The sequence below is a fragment of the Hippoglossus hippoglossus genome, chromosome 1 (genome assembly GCF_009819705.1).
Source record: "Hippoglossus hippoglossus isolate fHipHip1 chromosome 1, fHipHip1.pri, whole genome shotgun sequence".
Lineage (NCBI taxonomy): Eukaryota > Metazoa > Chordata > Actinopteri > Pleuronectiformes > Pleuronectidae > Hippoglossus > Hippoglossus hippoglossus.
Window position 1 is genome coordinate 26,184,511 of NC_047151.1, and position 15,775 is coordinate 26,200,285.

Consider the following 15,775-nt stretch of genomic DNA (forward strand, 5'->3'; position numbering starts at 1 on the left):
GTTTCTCTTCCTCTAATGTAAAACACCAACTCTGCATTACGTCATCTGCAGATTCTGCTTGGTTCATGACGTCGTGAGTGAGATCCGGGGCAAATGTTTGTTATTGTTCTTTTTTTTATCAGAAAAACTCTCCTTGCATTTGTTGTAATCCTCTGGGATTATTGTGTGGATTGAAGGCACGTGGATGTCAAACAAAACAAAGAGGAACAGAAAGTTTGGACTGCTGGGGGGGGGCTTAGACTTTAAAGAAGATGTGGAGCTCAGATAATTCTTTAGTACAACATTTTATTCATAATATCTGGTAGACATGTTAAGTATTTCTCATAAATTAGCAAAGTAAAGTGAAAACAGCTCTCTGATAAACATTGGATCTCTGGAGAAACGTTTTATATATTTTTTTGTATTTCTTCTGCTCTGTACGGGTTCGTCTGTTTTGTCCCTGAGAAGATCGTTGACCAGGGGACAGATCTGAGGGGAGACGGGCTCTGTTTTCCAGGAAGCTGTGAGTTTCATTTTGGGGTCACGGCTGGATGGATCGCTGTGGAAGTCAGGGGTCCTGCTGGATTCTTCCTCCCTGCAGAGGAGAGACAGAGGAAACAGGCGTCCCAGGGCAGCTATTCCTGGACCACACACACACACACACACACACACACACACACACACACACACACACACACACACACGTATATATGTGTAATGATAAATACTGACCTTTTACCTTTGTGCACTGTGCACAGGGTGATTGACAGACTGTGGGGACACGCTGCTCCTGCACACTGACGACTCATCTCAATTATGACCGCAGTGACCGCAGTGTAAATGTACAGTGTGTGTGTGTGTGTGTGTGTGTGTGTGTGTATGTGTGTGTGACGATTTGGATGTGTATCAGGTTTACAGTGGTGCATGCTCTCAGTTCACAGTGTTGATGGAATTCCCAGTATGTCAGAGAGGAAGGAGATGTAGTCCTATACTGTGTGTGTGTGTGTGTGTGTGTCTGTGTGTGTGTGTTTGAGCAGGTGAAATAATGCAGAACATGTCCGCAGCTTGCACAGGTGTCACTGGGAGCCAATTCAAAACTGGAAATGTGAAAATTATCAGCTGTTCTGATATAATAATATGATAATTTTCCTTAAAAGGTTTAAATGTTATGCAGACTTTATTTTTTAGCTTTTAATTTTTTTCTCATGAGAAAATGTTATTTACTTGTCTACTGAAGTTTCGCTCAAGTGGCCACACAATGACAAATCTTAAGCTTTTGTAATTCAAGTCAAGGTAATTTATAAAACCTTACTACTTGACATTGATTGATTTGTCGACATCGGTTTGCCTCTTGAAAACTTCTGCTCTGACGCACGATCAAAGGAAGGATTCATGAAACGTGACGGAACTCTGAAGTCTCGCTGGTGGGAAGAGAAAACTCTTCATTCATCTGTGACCGAAACGTTTCCCCTGAATGAAAAAGGGTGGATGAATAAACGAGCAGGTCTGTTGGACGTGTTTGTGTGACTGTGTCTAACGTGTGTGTGTGTGTGTGTGTGTGTGTGTGTGTGTGTGTGTGTGTGTGTGTGTGTGTGTGTGTGTGTGTGTGTGTGTGTCCAGACACATTTAATGACTCGTTAAGATGGAGCAAAGATAAAGATTCTACTGGGATCCAGACTCTGAGTTCAGACAAACTGTTTCCCTCTGACTAGACTGAAGCAATTCAATCATCAGACGGTGAGAGTTGGTCAAAAGACGAGTTGAGTGAGTTAAAGTCGGACCATCTGTCTGTCAGATCCTCTGAAGGCTGCGTCTTTCCACTCGTATTAATTCCACGTGTTTGATATCTGATGTCTGCTCTGCTCCCACATCCCTGCTTCCCTTTTAACAACCTCACAGAGCGTGTGCTTCCGTGTGAGAGTGTTAATTAACTTCCTGTCAAATATCCCGACCTAATTAATGACTTTTCTCCCCCCCCCTCTCCTGTCCTGTTGCCAACTTCCTGTGTCACCGCAGCCTGTTGCAGGATGAGGCGAGCAGCCGCCGCTCTGCCGGCAGAGTTCAAACACGGGTCACACACCCGGCGACGCACAACCTCCACACAACTGTTTGTCTGAATCCTAGCTGCATCTTCTCTGTGAGATAAATCCCAGATAAATCCCTCAGGATCAATGAGTGAACAGAGGTTATCTCTTCATTGATGTTTGTCTGTTTGTCAAAGACTACTCAACCGATTTCCATGAAGTGTTTGTGGAGGTGTGGGATGTAGTGATGTCTAAATATAATAAATAAACAGGAATATGGGGAACCTGTGTCATACTGCATGTGATGTATGACACAAGCAATCTTTAAAAATGCAAAAAGTTGTTTTTCCAATTGATTTTAACAAAGCAAAACATCAGGAACACTTCATTTTAGAATTGCTCATAATCTCTACGATCAAATTGAATCTTAAACCCATCTATCATTTCTATAAAAGAAATTCCACAGTTCATGAACGTTTACAAAAAATGTAAGTAAACAATGCAGGATGAACATTCTGAAGAGATAAAACTTTTCTTTTTTTACATGCACGTTTTATTGTGGTTTGTAGGGACATTTTTATTCTGTCTCTTTGTTTTAAATTACACGTGACCATACAAATCCATTCACATTTTAAATTTGCATTGTTTAAGTTTAAAACGCTTCATGTGATGTAGTTTCTTTCGACCAATAAGACGTTTGAAGTCGGTCTCTGCTGCCGTCACAGAGACAGTCACAAGTAATGGATTGAACCTTTTTTGTATTTGTCTCATTCGTGTCTGGAATCTGAAACAGAATTCAGACGAGCACAGACGCAACTTTTTTTTTTTTTACTGAAACCCAGACTAATGACATTCTTTGACGATTACAGATGCAACATGCAGACACACACTGAACAGTGTCTGGGAGACAGTTGACCTTTACAGTGGAAGGGTAATAAATTCACCAAGAAGAATTGTATGGTCGCTGGAAGAGGAAATTTCATTCTGCAGCTGATTCAAGGAAGAATAATGTCATCATCATCAACAATTACATATAAATCTATTCATAATGTCCTCCACAAATTAATGGAAGAAAGTTGTGAAAGTGAAGTTTTCCCTCAACTACGTCACTGTAAGATTCAAAGTTACAGATGTTTATTGTCAAACCAGTTATTTGTTAGTATACATGAAAAAACAGGGTGAAAACTTAATATAGTCATAGTTTACACTCATTTCAATGGATTGACAACTCTATTGTTTTTACACTCACTGGAAGTTAAGGGTCACGTCTACGACTTTAAATAATGCAAAGTGTTGGCCCACATGAATCATAGCCACAGGGGGCATCCAGATTTGAACTGAGGACCTCTTGATCTGCAGTCAAATGCTCTACCACTGAGCTATACCCCCTGTTCATGAAGAATCTTTCTGTAACACATCAGCATAGCTCAGTTTTTCTTACATCTTGGTAACAACAGACAACAATTTTACATAATTGTTGAGTTTGAACTGAGGTAGATAACCACAGTGACATTGTTTCTGGTCCCCATGACACTTTCTTCTGTTGTGTGCCTCTGACACGTTGGTTTCCGGCACAGTCCCAACAGTAACACAACATGAGTGGCAACGGGAAAACAGTGAATTCCCTCATTTTTGCAGGTTTACCAGTATTTGAAATTATCATGTATTTCTGCAAATGTTGATGTAATAGAGATGTAAAGCAAATAATATAGAGGGGGCACCCAGATTTGAACTGAGGACCTCTTGATCTGCAGTCAAATGCTCTACCACTGAGCTATACCCCCTCGTGTGGAAACTACTTCAGAATAATTCCTTGGCATTTGTGACCACTTCTCACATAGGTCTAATAAATACTGTAAATCTTATTGTTTGAGTGTCGGACGCTGTGTGTAGAGTCAAGCTAGAAAACTTGGGGTTCATCCTACCTGGTTTGATGGATAAAACAAACTGAGTGTGTTGATGATGAACCTGAATCTTTGTTGTCTGTGTTTTTCAGAAAGTTAAACTGGAATTGTTCACAGTCATTGAGCATCTTTGCAGGGGGTACACAGAATCGAACTGAGGACCTCTTGATCTGCAGTCAAATGCTCTACCACTGAGCTATACCCCCTGACAGCAAGCAAATTCTATCATTCACTTTTCTACAGGGTAGTAGCAAACGTAAGGTAATTAGGTAAGTAATAAAAGACAGAAGAATAAAAACAAACATAAGATAGAATGAAATGTGTATTTCTATAATAAATAAAACTAGAATGATACTCTGAACAGCACACATCTCCACCAAGCTCCAACAGTCTCAATCAAGCTGCACCGAATTTCAATGTTATGAAAAGTTTAAAGAAAATGTCCTTTCTCACAATACACAAAACGTAATCGTAAAAAAAGACATATCTTACAACATTACAGAAACTGAGTTTGATGGAAATCCATTCAGTAGTTTCTGGCTCTCAGATGAACTCTAAGTTGTAGGGAGCACCCAGATTTGAACTGGGGACCTCTTGATCTGCAGTCAAATGCTCTACCACTGAGCTATACCCCCTGTTCCTGAAACACATCTCTGTAACACATCAGCATAGCTCAGTTTTTCTCACATCTTGGTAACAACAGACAACAACTATGTTTTTTCTTTGTAATGAGCACATCATTGTTAAATTTGAAGGGAGGTAGATAACCACAGTAACATTGTTTCTGGTCCCCATGACACTTTCTTCTGTTGTGTGCTTCTGACACGTTGGTTTCCAGCACAGTCCCAACAGTAACACAACATGAGTGGCAACGGGAAAACAGTGAATTACCCAATTTTTGCAGGTTTACCAGTATTTGAAATTATCATGTATTTCTGCAAATGTTGATGTAATAGAGATGTAAAGCAAATAATATAGAGGGGGCACCCAGATTTGAACTGAGGACCTCTTGATCTGCAGTCAAATGCTCTACCACTGAGCTATACCCCCTCGTGTGGAAACTACTTCAGAATAATTCCTTGGCATTTGTGACCACTTCTCACATAAGGTCTAATAAATACTGTGAATCTTATTGTTTGAGTGTCGGACGCTGTGTGTAGAGTCAAGCTAGAAAACTTGGGGTTCATCCTTCCTGGTTCGATGGATAAAAAGCTGAGTGTGTTGATGATGAACCAGATTCTTCTCTGTTTCATTGCTTCTTTGTCTGAGTTTTTCATAACTTTAAACTGAATCTGTTCATTTTATTCAGCATCTTCAGAGTCCTTGATAATTTTTAGGGGGCACCCAGATTTGAACTGAGGACCTCTTGATCTGCAGTCAAATGCTCTACCACTGAGCTATACCCCCTACGTCTGTAGCTCGCTCACTAATAGATCATGATAAAGTACTCTCTTTTCATGAGTCATAAAAACATCATATTATTCTCAATAGCCTTAATAACCCTCATCATAAAGACAAACTAAGCTCTGTACCTGTAAATAAAGTAAACATACATGTACATACTGCACAGTCTTTGTGTGTCTGTATGTTGTACAGACTGTGAGATCCAACAGTTAATGTGATCCTTGGGAAAATGAGTTTAACAGCTCCCTGAAGTACACAATGGAATAATCACAGTGGAACCATGAATACTTAAGTACAAGTAAAAAATATGCTGCCAACTTATGAGTATGACTAATACCTGCTGGTGTTTCCCTCCCAGGTCTCGATTTAGACGCTACAGGCTCAGATTCCATTTTCAGCCTCATATTGTATTTGAACTGGGGTCAATCAAAAATGTAATAGTGACCCGGAAAACAACGGGCCGCCCATTGGCATTGTTTGTGGCTCTGTGAATCACCTCCGAGTTTCTTTCTCAACGAACGCTTTGAAGAGACGGCGAGCAAACGAGCGGGGGGCACCGAGTCGAGGGGAGGCGTGAGGGAGGAAGAGGGGGGGAGAATGCTGAGAGGGCGGAATGGCGGTGATGCTGTTTTGTGCTTTCCCAGCGTCAACAGCGGAGGAAGTGGAAGAGAGAAGCTAAATATACAAACAGCACAATGAGGCGGCGAGCGCGGAGCAGCTGTGGAACCCGGCTGTCACCAGGCTCCGTCAGCGTGAAGCACTGAGCACCACCGCTCATTTAAACAGGAAGAGATGAGTGAGAGCACACGCTGGTTTTCTGATACACCTCCACATCTAGCCTGTCAGCACACGACGCAAAGTCACACCTCAGCCACAGTCAGGAAGACGTCAATTTAAACAAGAAACACAGCACAGTTCATTAACAACTACAGGGGGCGCCCAGGTTTGAACTGGGGACCTCTTGATCTGCAGTCAAATGCTCTAGCACTGAGCTACACCCCCTGCCACTGAGGCCAGTAAACCCAATGAAAACCTCCCATCAGGCCCAACAATCCCTTCAAATTAAAACAGGCCTTACATCTAAGGCCACATTACATTTATAAGCTACATATCAGTGGTATAGTTACACATTTCAGGTATTTGTTAACATACAGTCCAACAAAAATAGACATGTTATTTCCTGACGCACGTAGCATTGCACCACCAAGTTTTGTGGGAATCCACTCAGTTGTTTTTGTGTAATCATGCTCACAATCAAACCACAGAGTTACTTTAAAGTAGGCAAAGTGTTGGCCCAGATGAATCATAGCCAGAGGGGGCACCCAGATTTGAACTGAGGACCTCTTGATCTGCAGTCAAATGCTCTACCACTGAGCTATACCCCCTATACATCTAACATTCTCACTAAAAGATCACATCTAATTGCTTTTTACACCTCGGGAACATTGTGCAACAGTCTTTTCTTTCTCTGTACAATGCAACATGCAGCACAGGCAAGAAAGTGAAAACCTTCCGGTTGCCGTTGAGTTTGAAAAAAGGAAAAACAAAAAGGAAAGCTCCTCTAATGGCATAGGGTCAATTGACTTTCATAGTGGGATTACCCACTGTGGAAATACACTACTTGTGTAACATATGGAGTGTAACTGTACAATCGTTAAAAGTTTGGAACTCTAAGTTGTAGGGGGCACCCAGATTTGAACTGAGGACCTCTTGATCTGCAGTCAAATGCTCTACCACTGAGCTATACCCCCTATGTCTGTAGCTCTGGCACTAATAGATCACATCTTATGGCATGATAAAGTGCTCAGTGAATTTTAGTAGCTGTACTCTTTTCATAAAAGCATCATATTAATCTTCTTTATAAAGAGAAACTCAACTCTGTACCTGCAGACAAACAAACCAACCCTATGGATTGAAAACAAAATATCCTTTAGAAGGTAAAGGCCCACGTGTGGGTGAACATTACTATCATTTGTATTGAGGACCTCTTAGTTGTAGGGGGCACCCAGATTTGAACTGAGGACCTCTTGATCTGCAGTCAATTGCTCTACCACTGAGCTATACCCCCTCATGGGGGAAGTTATATCAATAATAGATCATCAAAATTTGATCGGGATCCAAATACTGATTGAAATATGGGTACGTGCTGACAACTGAGTCAAGAGAGCAAAGGGAAGGAGTCAGCTGCCTATTTTTGCAGGTATATCCACATTAAAAAACATGTATACGCCTACGGGTGATATACAAATGAAATGGCAAGCAGGGGGCACCCAGATTTGAACTGAGGACCTCTTGATCTGCAGTCAAATGCTCTACCACTGAGCTATACCCCCTATGTCTGTAGGTCAATCGCTAATAGATCACATCTTATGGCATGATAAAGTGCTCAGTGAATTTTAGTAGCTGTACTCTTTTCAAACATAATTATCCTCTTTATAAAGACAAACTCAACTCTGTACCTGCAGACAAACAAACCAACCCTCCGGATTGAAAACAAAATGTCCTTTAGAAGGTAAAGGCCCACGTGGGGGTGAACATCACTATCATTTGTATTGAGGACCTCTTAGTTGTAGGGGGCACCCAGATTTGAACTGGGGACCTCTTGATCTGCAGTCAAATGCTCTACCACTGAGCTATACCCCCTCATGGGGGAAGACATATCAAATAGATAATCAAAATTTGATTGAGTGCCAAAGACTGATTTAAATCTTGGTACGTGCTGATAATTGAGTAAAGGGAGCATAGGGAAGGAGTCAACTGCCAATTTTTCCAGGTATATAAAAAAACATGTATACGCCTACGGGCATATAAATGGCAAGAAGGGGGCACCCAGATTTGAACTGAGGATCTCTTGATCTGCAGTCAAATGCTCTACCACTGAGCTATACCCCCTATACATCTAACATTCTCACTAATAGATCACCTCTAATTGCTTTTTACACCTGGTGAACATTGTGAAACAGCCTTTTCTTTCTCTGTACAATGCAACATGCAGCACAGGCAAGAAAGTGAAAACCTTCCGGTTGCCGTTGAGTTTGAAAAAAGGAAAAACAAAAAGGAAAGCTCCTCTAATGGCATAGGGTCAATTGACTTTCATAGTGGGATTACCCACTGTGGACATACACTACTTGTGTAACATATGGAGTGTAACTGTACAATCGTTAAAAGTTTAGAACTCTAAGTTGTAGGGGGCACCCAGATTTGAACTGAGGACCTCTTGATCTGCAGTCAAATGCTCTACCACTGAGCTATACCCCCTCATGGTTGAAGATATATCAATAATAGATAATCAAAATTTGATCAGGGTTCCGAAGACTGAATGAAACATGGGTATGTGCTGGCATCTGATTCAAGGGAGCATGGGGAAGGAGTCAACTGCCTATTTTTGCAGGTATATCCACATTTAAAAACATGTATATGCCTACGGGTGATATACAAATGAAATGGCAAGCAGGGGGCACCCAGATTTGAACTGAGGACCTCTTGATCTGCAGTCAAATGCTCTACCACTGAGCTATACCCCCTGTTCATGCACAAGCTTTCTGTAACACATCAGCATAGCTCAGTATTTCTTACATCTTGGTAACAAATATAATTTTCTTTGTAATGAGTACGTAATTGTTGAGTTCGAACTGAGGTGGATAACCACAGTAACATAGTTTCTGGTCCCCATGACACTTTCTTCAGTTGTGTGCCTCTGATACGTTGGTTTCCAGCACGGTCATAACACACCAGGAGTGGCAACGGGAAACCAGTCAATTACCTAATTTATGCAGATTTACCAGTATTTTAAATTCTTATGTCTATCTGCAAATGTTGATGTAATAGAGATGTAAAGCAAAGGGGGCACCCAGATTTGAACTGAGGACCTCTTGATCTGCAGTCAAATGCTCTACCACTGAGCTATACCCCCTATGTCTGTATCTCTGTCTCTAATAGATCACATCTTATGGCATGATAAAGTGCTCAGTGAATTTTAGTAGCTGTACTCTTTTCATAAAAACATCATAATTATCCTCTTTATAAAGACAAACTCAACTCTGTACCTGCAGACAAACAAACCAACCCTCCGGATTGAAAACAAAATGTCCTTTCGAAGGTAAAGGCCCACGTGGGGGTGAACATTACTATCATTTGAAATCAGGACCTCTTAGTTGTAGGGGGCACCCAGATTTGAACTGAGGACCTCTTGATCTGCAGTCAAATGCTCTACCACTGAGCTATACCCCCTTCTGACAGAAGTTATATCAATAATAGATCATCAAAATTTGATCGGGATCCAAAGACTGATTGAAATGTGGGTACGTGCTGACAACTGAGTCAAGAGAGCAAAGGGAAGGAGTCAACTGCCTATTTTTGCAGGTATATTCACATTTAAAAACATGTATACTCCTACGGGTGATATACAAATGAAATGGCAAGCAGGGGGCACCCAGATTTGAACTGAAGACCTCTTGATCTGCAGTCAAATGCTCTACCACTGAGCTATACCCCCCATACATCTAACATTCTCACTAATAGATCACATCTAATTGCTTTTTACACCTGGGGAACATTGTGCAACAGCCTTTTCTTTCTCTGTACAATGCAACATGCAGCACAGGCAAGAAAGTGAAAACCTTCCGGTTGCCGTTGAGTTTGAAAAAAGGAAAAACAAAAAGGAAAGCTCCACTAATGGCATAGGGTCAATTGACTTTCATAGTGGGATTACCCACTGTGGACATACACTACTTGTGTAACATATGGAGTGTAACTGTACAATCGTTAAAAGTTTAGAACTCTAAGATGTAGGGGGCACCCAGATTTGAACTGAGGACCTCTTGATCTGCAGTCAAATGCTCTACGACTGAGCTATACCCCCTATGTCTGTACCTCTGTCACTAATAGATCACATCTTATGGCATGATAAAGAGTGAATTTTAGTAGCTGTACTCTTTTCATAAAAGCATCATATTAATCCTCTTTATAAAGAGAAACTCAACTCTGTACCTGCAGACAAACAAACCAACCCTCCGGATTGAAAACAAAATGTCCTTTAGAAGGTAAAGGCCCACGTGGGGGTGAACATTACTATCATTTGTATTGAGGACCTCTTAGTTGTAAGGGGCACTCAGATTTGAACTGAGGACCTCTTGATCTGCAGTCAAATGCTCTACCACTGAGCTATACCCCCTCATGGGGGAAGTTATATCAATAATAGATAATCAAAATTTGATCAGGGTTCCGAAGACTGAATGAAACATGTGTACGTGCTGGCATCTGATTCAAGGGAGCATGGGGAAGGAGTCAACTGCCTATTTTTGCAGGTATATCCACATTTAAAAACATGTATACGCCTACGGGTGACATACAAACGAAATGGCAAGCAGGGGGCACCCAGATTTGAACTGAGGACCTCTTGATCTGCAGTCAAATGCTCTACCACTGAGCTATACCCCCTGTTCGTGCACAAGCTTTCTGTAACACATCAGCATAGCTCAGTATTTCTTACATCTTGGTAACAAATATAATTTTCTTTGTAATGAGTACGTAATTGTTGAGTTCGAACTGAGGTGGATAACCACAGTAACATAGTTTCTGGTCCCCAGGACACTTTCTTCAGTTGTGTGCCTCTGATACGTTGGTTTCCAGCACGGTCATAACACATCAGGAGTGGCAACGGGAAACCAGTCAATTACCTAATTTATGCAGATTTACCAGTATTTTAAATTCTTATGTCTATCTGCAAATGTTGATGTAATAGAGATGTAAAGCAAAGGGGGCACCCAGATTTTAACTGGGGACCTCTTGATCTGCAGTCAAATGCTCTACCACTGAGCTATACCCCCTATGTCTGTATCTCTGTCTCTAATAGATCACATCTTATGGCATGATAAAGTGATGAGTGCATTTTAGTAGCTGTACTCTTTTCATAAAAGCATCATATTAATCCTCTTTATAAAGAGAAACTCAACTCTGTACCTGCAGACAAACAAACCAACCCTCCGGATTGAAAACAAAATGTCCTTTAGAAGGTAAAGGCCCACGTGGGGGTGAACATTACTATCATTTGTATTGAGGACCTCTTAGTTGTAGGGGGCACCCAGATTTGAACTGAGGACCTCTTGATCTGCAGTCAAATGCTCTACCACTGAGCTATACCCCCTCATGGGGGAAATTATATCAATAATACATAATCAAAATTTGATTGAGTGCCAAAGACTGATTGAAATCTTGGTACGTGCTGATAATTGAGTCAAGGGAGCATGGGGAAGGAGTCAACTGCCAATTTTTCCAGGTATATAAAAAAAAATGTATACGCCTACGGGTGACATTCAAATGAAATGGCAAGCAGGGGGCACCCAGATTTGAACTGAGGACCTCTTGATCTGCAGTCAAATGCTCTACCACTGAGCTATACCCCCTATACATCTAACATTCTCACTAATAGATCACATCTAATTGCTTTTTACACCTGGGGAACATTGTGCAACAGCCTTTTCTTTCTCTGTACAATGCAACATGAAGCACAGGCAAGAAAGTGAAAACCTTCCGGTTGCCGTTGAGTTTGAAAAAAGGAAAAACAAAAAGGAAAGCTCCTCTAATGGCATAGGGTCAATTGACTTTCATAGTGGGATTACCCACTGTGGACATACACTACTTGTGTAACATATGGAGTGTAACTGTACAATCGTTAAAAGTTTAGAACTCTAAGTTGTAGGGGGCACCCAGATTTGAACTGAGGACCTCTTGATCTGCAGTCAAATGCTCTACCACTGAGCTATACCCCCTCATGGTTGAAGATATATCAATAATAGATAATCAAAATTTGATCAGGGTTCCGAAGACTGATTGAAATATGGGTACGTGCTGGCATCTGATTCAAGGGAGCATGGGGAAGGAGTCAACTGCCTATTTTTGCAGGTATATCCACATTTAAAAACATGTATACGCCTACGGGTGACATACAAATGAAATGGCAAGCAGGGGGCACCCAGATTTGAACTGAGGACCTCTTGATCTGCAGTCAAATGCTCTACCACTGAGCTATACCCCCTGTTCATGCGCAAGCTTTCTGTAACACATCAGCATAGCTCAGTATTTCTTACATCTTGGTAACAAATATAATTTTCTTTGTAATGAGTACGTAATTGTTGAGTTCGAACTGAGGTGGATAACCACAGTAACATAGTTTCTGGTCCCCAGGACACTTTCTTCAGTTGTGTGCCTCTGATACGTTGGTTTCCAGCACGGTCATAACACACCAGGAGTGGCAACGGGAAACCAGTCAATTACCTAATTTATGCAGATTTACCAGTATTTTAAATTATTATGTCTATCTGCAAATGTTGATGTAATAGAGATGTAAAGCAAAGGGGGCACCCAGATTTGAACTGGGGACCTCTTGATCTGCAGTCAAATGCTCTACCAATGAGCTATACCCCCTATGTCTGTATCTCTGTCTCTAATAGATCACATCTTATGGCATGATAAAGTGATGAGTGCATTTTAGCAGCTGTACTCTTTTCATAAAAGCATCATATTAATCCTCTTTATAAAGAGAAACTCAACTCTGTACCTGCAGACAAACAAACCAAGCCCTCCGGATTGAAAACAAAATGTCCTTTAGAAGGTAAAGGCCCACGTGGGGGTGAACATTACTATCATTTGTATTGAGGACCTCTTAGTTGTAGGGGGCACCCAGATTTGAACTGAGGACCTCTTGATCTGCAGTCAAATGCTCTACCACTGAGCTATACCCCCTATAGATCTAACATTCTCACTAATAGATCACATCTAATTGCTTTTTACACCTGGTGAACATTGTGCAACAGTCTTTTCTTTCTCTGTACAATGCAACATGCAGCACAGGCAAGAAAGTGAAAACCTTCCGGTTGCCGTTGAGTTTGAAAAAAGGAAAAACAAAAAGGAAAGCTCCTCTAATGGCATAGGGTCAATTGACTTTCATAGTGGGATTACCCACTGTGGACATACACTACTTGTGTAACATATGGAGTGTAACTGTACAATCGTTAAAAGTTTGGAACTCTAAGTTGTAGGGGGCACCCAGATTTGAACTGGGGACCTCTTGATCTGCAGTCAAATGCTCTACCACTGAGCTATACCCCCTCATGGTGAAAGATATATCAATAATAGATAATCAAAATTTGATTGAGTGCCAAAGACTGATTGAAATCTTGATAAGTGCTGATAATTGAGTCAAGGGAGCATGCGGAAGGAGTCAACTGCCAATTTTTCCAGGTATATAAAAAAACATATATACGCCTACGGGTGACATTCAAAAGAAATGGCAAGCAGGGGGCACCCAGATTTGAACTGAGGACCTCTTGATCTGCAGTCAAATGCTCTACCACTGAGCTATACCCCCTATACATCTAACATTCTCACTAATAGATCACATCTAATTGCTTTTTACACCTGGTGAACATTGTGCAACAGCCTTTTCTTTCTCTGTACAATGCAACATGAAGCACAGGCAAGAAAGTGAAAACCTTCCGGTTGCCGTTGAGTTTGAAAAAAGGAAAAACAAAAAGGAAAGCTCCTCTAATGGCATAGGGTCAATTGACTTTCATAGTGGGATTACCCACTGTGGACATACACTACTTGTGTAACATATGGAGTGTAACTGTACAATCGTTAAAAGTTTGGAACTCTAAGTTGTAGGGGGCACCCAGATTTGAATTGAGGACCTCTTGATCTGCAGTCAAATGCTCTACCACTGAGCTATACCCCCTATGGCTGTAGGTCAATCTCTAATAGATCACATCTTATGGCATGATAAAGTGATCAATCAATTTTAGTGGGTGTACTCTTTTCACAAAAACATCATATTAATCCTCTTTATAAAGACAAACTCAACTCTGTACCTGCAGACAAACCAACCAACCAACCGGATTGAAAACAAAATGTCCTTTAGAATGTAACGGCCGAAGTGGGGGTGAACATTATTATGATTTGGATTGAGGATCTCTTAGTTGTAGGGAGCACCCAGATTTGAACTGAGGACCTCTTGATCTGCAGTCAAATGCTCTACCACTGAGCTATACCCCCTCATGGGGGAAGATATATCAATAATAGATAATCAAAATTTGATTGAGTGCCAAAGACTGATTGAAATCTTTGTATGTGCTGATAATTGAGTCAAGGGAGCATGGGGAAGGAGTCAACTGCAAATTTTTGCAGGTATATCCACATTTAAAAAAACATGTATACGCCTATGGGTGACATTCAAATGAAATGGCAATCAGGGGGCACCCAGAGTTGAACTGAGGACCTCTTGATCTGCAGTCAAATGCTCTACCACTGAGCTATACCCCCTGTTCATATAAAACCTTTCTGCAACAGATCAGACAGGCTCAGTATTTCTTACATCTTGGTAACAACAGGCAACAATGACTCTTTACTTTGTAATGAGCAAGTAATTGTTGAGTTTGAACTGAGGTGGATGACCACAGTAACATAGTTTCTGGTCCTCATGACACTTTCTTCTGCTATGTTGATTTCCGGGACGGTCATAACACACCAGGAGTGGCAACGGGAAAACAGTCAATTACCTCATTTTTGCAGGTTTACCAGCTTTTGAAATGCTCATGTCTATCTGCAAATGTTGATGTAATAGAGATGTAAAGCAAACAATATAGAGGGGGCACCCAGATTTGAACTGAGGACCTCTTGATCTGCAGTCAAATGCTCTACCACTGAGCTATACCCCCTTACAACTAGCAGTTTCATCATTCCCTTTAAATATGTCTGCTCATTTTTATGAGCTATAACAACTCTGTAAGTATTGGGAATGAAAGAGAACAATTAAAATTTACGATGTAAAAATAACATTAAAAACTAAATATGATAGTAAGAATGTAATCGTTGTTTTTTTATTTCTCAGTACCAATACTGTGTGTGTGTGTTTGTGTGGGTGTGTCTGTGTGCGTATGTGTGTGTGTTTGACTTTTCACCGCATTAAGTTTCTCGTAAAATGTGTTGTGAAAGAGTTAAAGGAGCTGACACACATCGGTGGCTGAGTAACTACGACTCACAAACCAGAACACCACTATCATCCCTCTGTTGTTGTTGTTGGTGTTCGTGTGCCACGAATCAATAACGACTGAGTTTACCGAAACTGATCCGGTGCCAGTCATCATGTCACAACTCTACACACACTGAGATAAACAGAGCGGCAGGAGGAGCTGCAGGGGAAACGTGCAGCTCCTCCTGCTGCTCTGTTTGCATGTGGGAGTCACAGTGTGGCGTTAATGACCCTGAGTCTGGTTAATGAGGGGAAGCTTCACTGTCGTTATATGAGGGTCAGAAAAACCTTTACTGAGACAAACAGAATCAGAGAAACCTCATTTTATAACGAGTAAAGAATAACAAACTGTTTAGATAGACGGCTTGCCGAAGGTGATATTTTGATCGCCCCCTGGTGGCTGGCTCGCTTCCTCCGTGTTAGCAGATGGGACATGG

General features: G+C 41.2%; 34 non-coding genes across 34 annotated transcripts; all 34 read right to left on the reverse strand.

The window, feature by feature from the left end:
- Nucleotides 1-3,320: 3,320 nt before the first annotated feature.
- On the reverse strand, nucleotides 3,321-3,392 carry trnac-gca. Its single transcript has one exon. It is a non-coding gene; the product is annotated as a tRNA-Cys (tRNA).
- Nucleotides 3,393-3,715: 323 nt separating this feature from the next.
- On the reverse strand, nucleotides 3,716-3,787 carry trnac-gca. Its single transcript has one exon. It is a non-coding gene; the product is annotated as a tRNA-Cys (tRNA).
- Nucleotides 3,788-4,041: 254 nt separating this feature from the next.
- On the reverse strand, nucleotides 4,042-4,113 carry trnac-gca. Its single transcript has one exon. It is a non-coding gene; the product is annotated as a tRNA-Cys (tRNA).
- A 357-nt stretch (nucleotides 4,114-4,470) lies between these two features.
- On the reverse strand, nucleotides 4,471-4,542 carry trnac-gca. Its single transcript has one exon. It is a non-coding gene; the product is annotated as a tRNA-Cys (tRNA).
- A 343-nt stretch (nucleotides 4,543-4,885) lies between these two features.
- On the reverse strand, nucleotides 4,886-4,957 carry trnac-gca. Its single transcript has one exon. It is a non-coding gene; the product is annotated as a tRNA-Cys (tRNA).
- A 285-nt stretch (nucleotides 4,958-5,242) lies between these two features.
- trnac-gca lies at nucleotides 5,243-5,314 on the reverse strand. Its single transcript has one exon. It is a non-coding gene; the product is annotated as a tRNA-Cys (tRNA).
- Nucleotides 5,315-6,241: 927 nt separating this feature from the next.
- On the reverse strand, nucleotides 6,242-6,313 carry trnac-gca. The gene has a single exon. It is a non-coding gene; the product is annotated as a tRNA-Cys (tRNA).
- Nucleotides 6,314-6,624: 311 nt separating this feature from the next.
- Nucleotides 6,625-6,696, reverse strand: trnac-gca. Its single transcript has one exon. It is a non-coding gene; the product is annotated as a tRNA-Cys (tRNA).
- Nucleotides 6,697-6,990: 294 nt separating this feature from the next.
- trnac-gca lies at nucleotides 6,991-7,062 on the reverse strand. Its single transcript has one exon. It is a non-coding gene; the product is annotated as a tRNA-Cys (tRNA).
- A 245-nt stretch (nucleotides 7,063-7,307) lies between these two features.
- Nucleotides 7,308-7,379, reverse strand: trnac-gca. The gene has a single exon. It is a non-coding gene; the product is annotated as a tRNA-Cys (tRNA).
- Nucleotides 7,380-7,572: 193 nt separating this feature from the next.
- trnac-gca lies at nucleotides 7,573-7,644 on the reverse strand. The gene has a single exon. It is a non-coding gene; the product is annotated as a tRNA-Cys (tRNA).
- Nucleotides 7,645-7,882: 238 nt separating this feature from the next.
- trnac-gca lies at nucleotides 7,883-7,954 on the reverse strand. Its single transcript has one exon. It is a non-coding gene; the product is annotated as a tRNA-Cys (tRNA).
- Nucleotides 7,955-8,131: 177 nt separating this feature from the next.
- Nucleotides 8,132-8,203, reverse strand: trnac-gca. Its single transcript has one exon. It is a non-coding gene; the product is annotated as a tRNA-Cys (tRNA).
- A 294-nt stretch (nucleotides 8,204-8,497) lies between these two features.
- Nucleotides 8,498-8,569, reverse strand: trnac-gca. Its single transcript has one exon. It is a non-coding gene; the product is annotated as a tRNA-Cys (tRNA).
- Nucleotides 8,570-8,763: 194 nt separating this feature from the next.
- trnac-gca lies at nucleotides 8,764-8,835 on the reverse strand. Its single transcript has one exon. It is a non-coding gene; the product is annotated as a tRNA-Cys (tRNA).
- Nucleotides 8,836-9,152: 317 nt separating this feature from the next.
- Nucleotides 9,153-9,224, reverse strand: trnac-gca. The gene has a single exon. It is a non-coding gene; the product is annotated as a tRNA-Cys (tRNA).
- A 245-nt stretch (nucleotides 9,225-9,469) lies between these two features.
- trnac-gca lies at nucleotides 9,470-9,541 on the reverse strand. The gene has a single exon. It is a non-coding gene; the product is annotated as a tRNA-Cys (tRNA).
- A 193-nt stretch (nucleotides 9,542-9,734) lies between these two features.
- On the reverse strand, nucleotides 9,735-9,806 carry trnac-gca. Its single transcript has one exon. It is a non-coding gene; the product is annotated as a tRNA-Cys (tRNA).
- A 294-nt stretch (nucleotides 9,807-10,100) lies between these two features.
- On the reverse strand, nucleotides 10,101-10,172 carry trnac-gca. Its single transcript has one exon. It is a non-coding gene; the product is annotated as a tRNA-Cys (tRNA).
- A 240-nt stretch (nucleotides 10,173-10,412) lies between these two features.
- On the reverse strand, nucleotides 10,413-10,484 carry trnac-gca. Its single transcript has one exon. It is a non-coding gene; the product is annotated as a tRNA-Cys (tRNA).
- A 194-nt stretch (nucleotides 10,485-10,678) lies between these two features.
- On the reverse strand, nucleotides 10,679-10,750 carry trnac-gca. Its single transcript has one exon. It is a non-coding gene; the product is annotated as a tRNA-Cys (tRNA).
- Nucleotides 10,751-11,067: 317 nt separating this feature from the next.
- On the reverse strand, nucleotides 11,068-11,139 carry trnac-gca. Its single transcript has one exon. It is a non-coding gene; the product is annotated as a tRNA-Cys (tRNA).
- A 245-nt stretch (nucleotides 11,140-11,384) lies between these two features.
- Nucleotides 11,385-11,456, reverse strand: trnac-gca. The gene has a single exon. It is a non-coding gene; the product is annotated as a tRNA-Cys (tRNA).
- Nucleotides 11,457-11,643: 187 nt separating this feature from the next.
- Nucleotides 11,644-11,715, reverse strand: trnac-gca. The gene has a single exon. It is a non-coding gene; the product is annotated as a tRNA-Cys (tRNA).
- A 294-nt stretch (nucleotides 11,716-12,009) lies between these two features.
- On the reverse strand, nucleotides 12,010-12,081 carry trnac-gca. Its single transcript has one exon. It is a non-coding gene; the product is annotated as a tRNA-Cys (tRNA).
- Nucleotides 12,082-12,275: 194 nt separating this feature from the next.
- On the reverse strand, nucleotides 12,276-12,347 carry trnac-gca. Its single transcript has one exon. It is a non-coding gene; the product is annotated as a tRNA-Cys (tRNA).
- A 317-nt stretch (nucleotides 12,348-12,664) lies between these two features.
- trnac-gca lies at nucleotides 12,665-12,736 on the reverse strand. The gene has a single exon. It is a non-coding gene; the product is annotated as a tRNA-Cys (tRNA).
- Nucleotides 12,737-12,982: 246 nt separating this feature from the next.
- trnac-gca lies at nucleotides 12,983-13,054 on the reverse strand. Its single transcript has one exon. It is a non-coding gene; the product is annotated as a tRNA-Cys (tRNA).
- A 294-nt stretch (nucleotides 13,055-13,348) lies between these two features.
- On the reverse strand, nucleotides 13,349-13,420 carry trnac-gca. The gene has a single exon. It is a non-coding gene; the product is annotated as a tRNA-Cys (tRNA).
- Nucleotides 13,421-13,607: 187 nt separating this feature from the next.
- On the reverse strand, nucleotides 13,608-13,679 carry trnac-gca. Its single transcript has one exon. It is a non-coding gene; the product is annotated as a tRNA-Cys (tRNA).
- A 294-nt stretch (nucleotides 13,680-13,973) lies between these two features.
- On the reverse strand, nucleotides 13,974-14,045 carry trnac-gca. Its single transcript has one exon. It is a non-coding gene; the product is annotated as a tRNA-Cys (tRNA).
- Nucleotides 14,046-14,290: 245 nt separating this feature from the next.
- trnac-gca lies at nucleotides 14,291-14,362 on the reverse strand. Its single transcript has one exon. It is a non-coding gene; the product is annotated as a tRNA-Cys (tRNA).
- Nucleotides 14,363-14,557: 195 nt separating this feature from the next.
- trnac-gca lies at nucleotides 14,558-14,629 on the reverse strand. The gene has a single exon. It is a non-coding gene; the product is annotated as a tRNA-Cys (tRNA).
- A 323-nt stretch (nucleotides 14,630-14,952) lies between these two features.
- Nucleotides 14,953-15,024, reverse strand: trnac-gca. The gene has a single exon. It is a non-coding gene; the product is annotated as a tRNA-Cys (tRNA).
- Nucleotides 15,025-15,775: the final 751 nt, after the last annotated feature.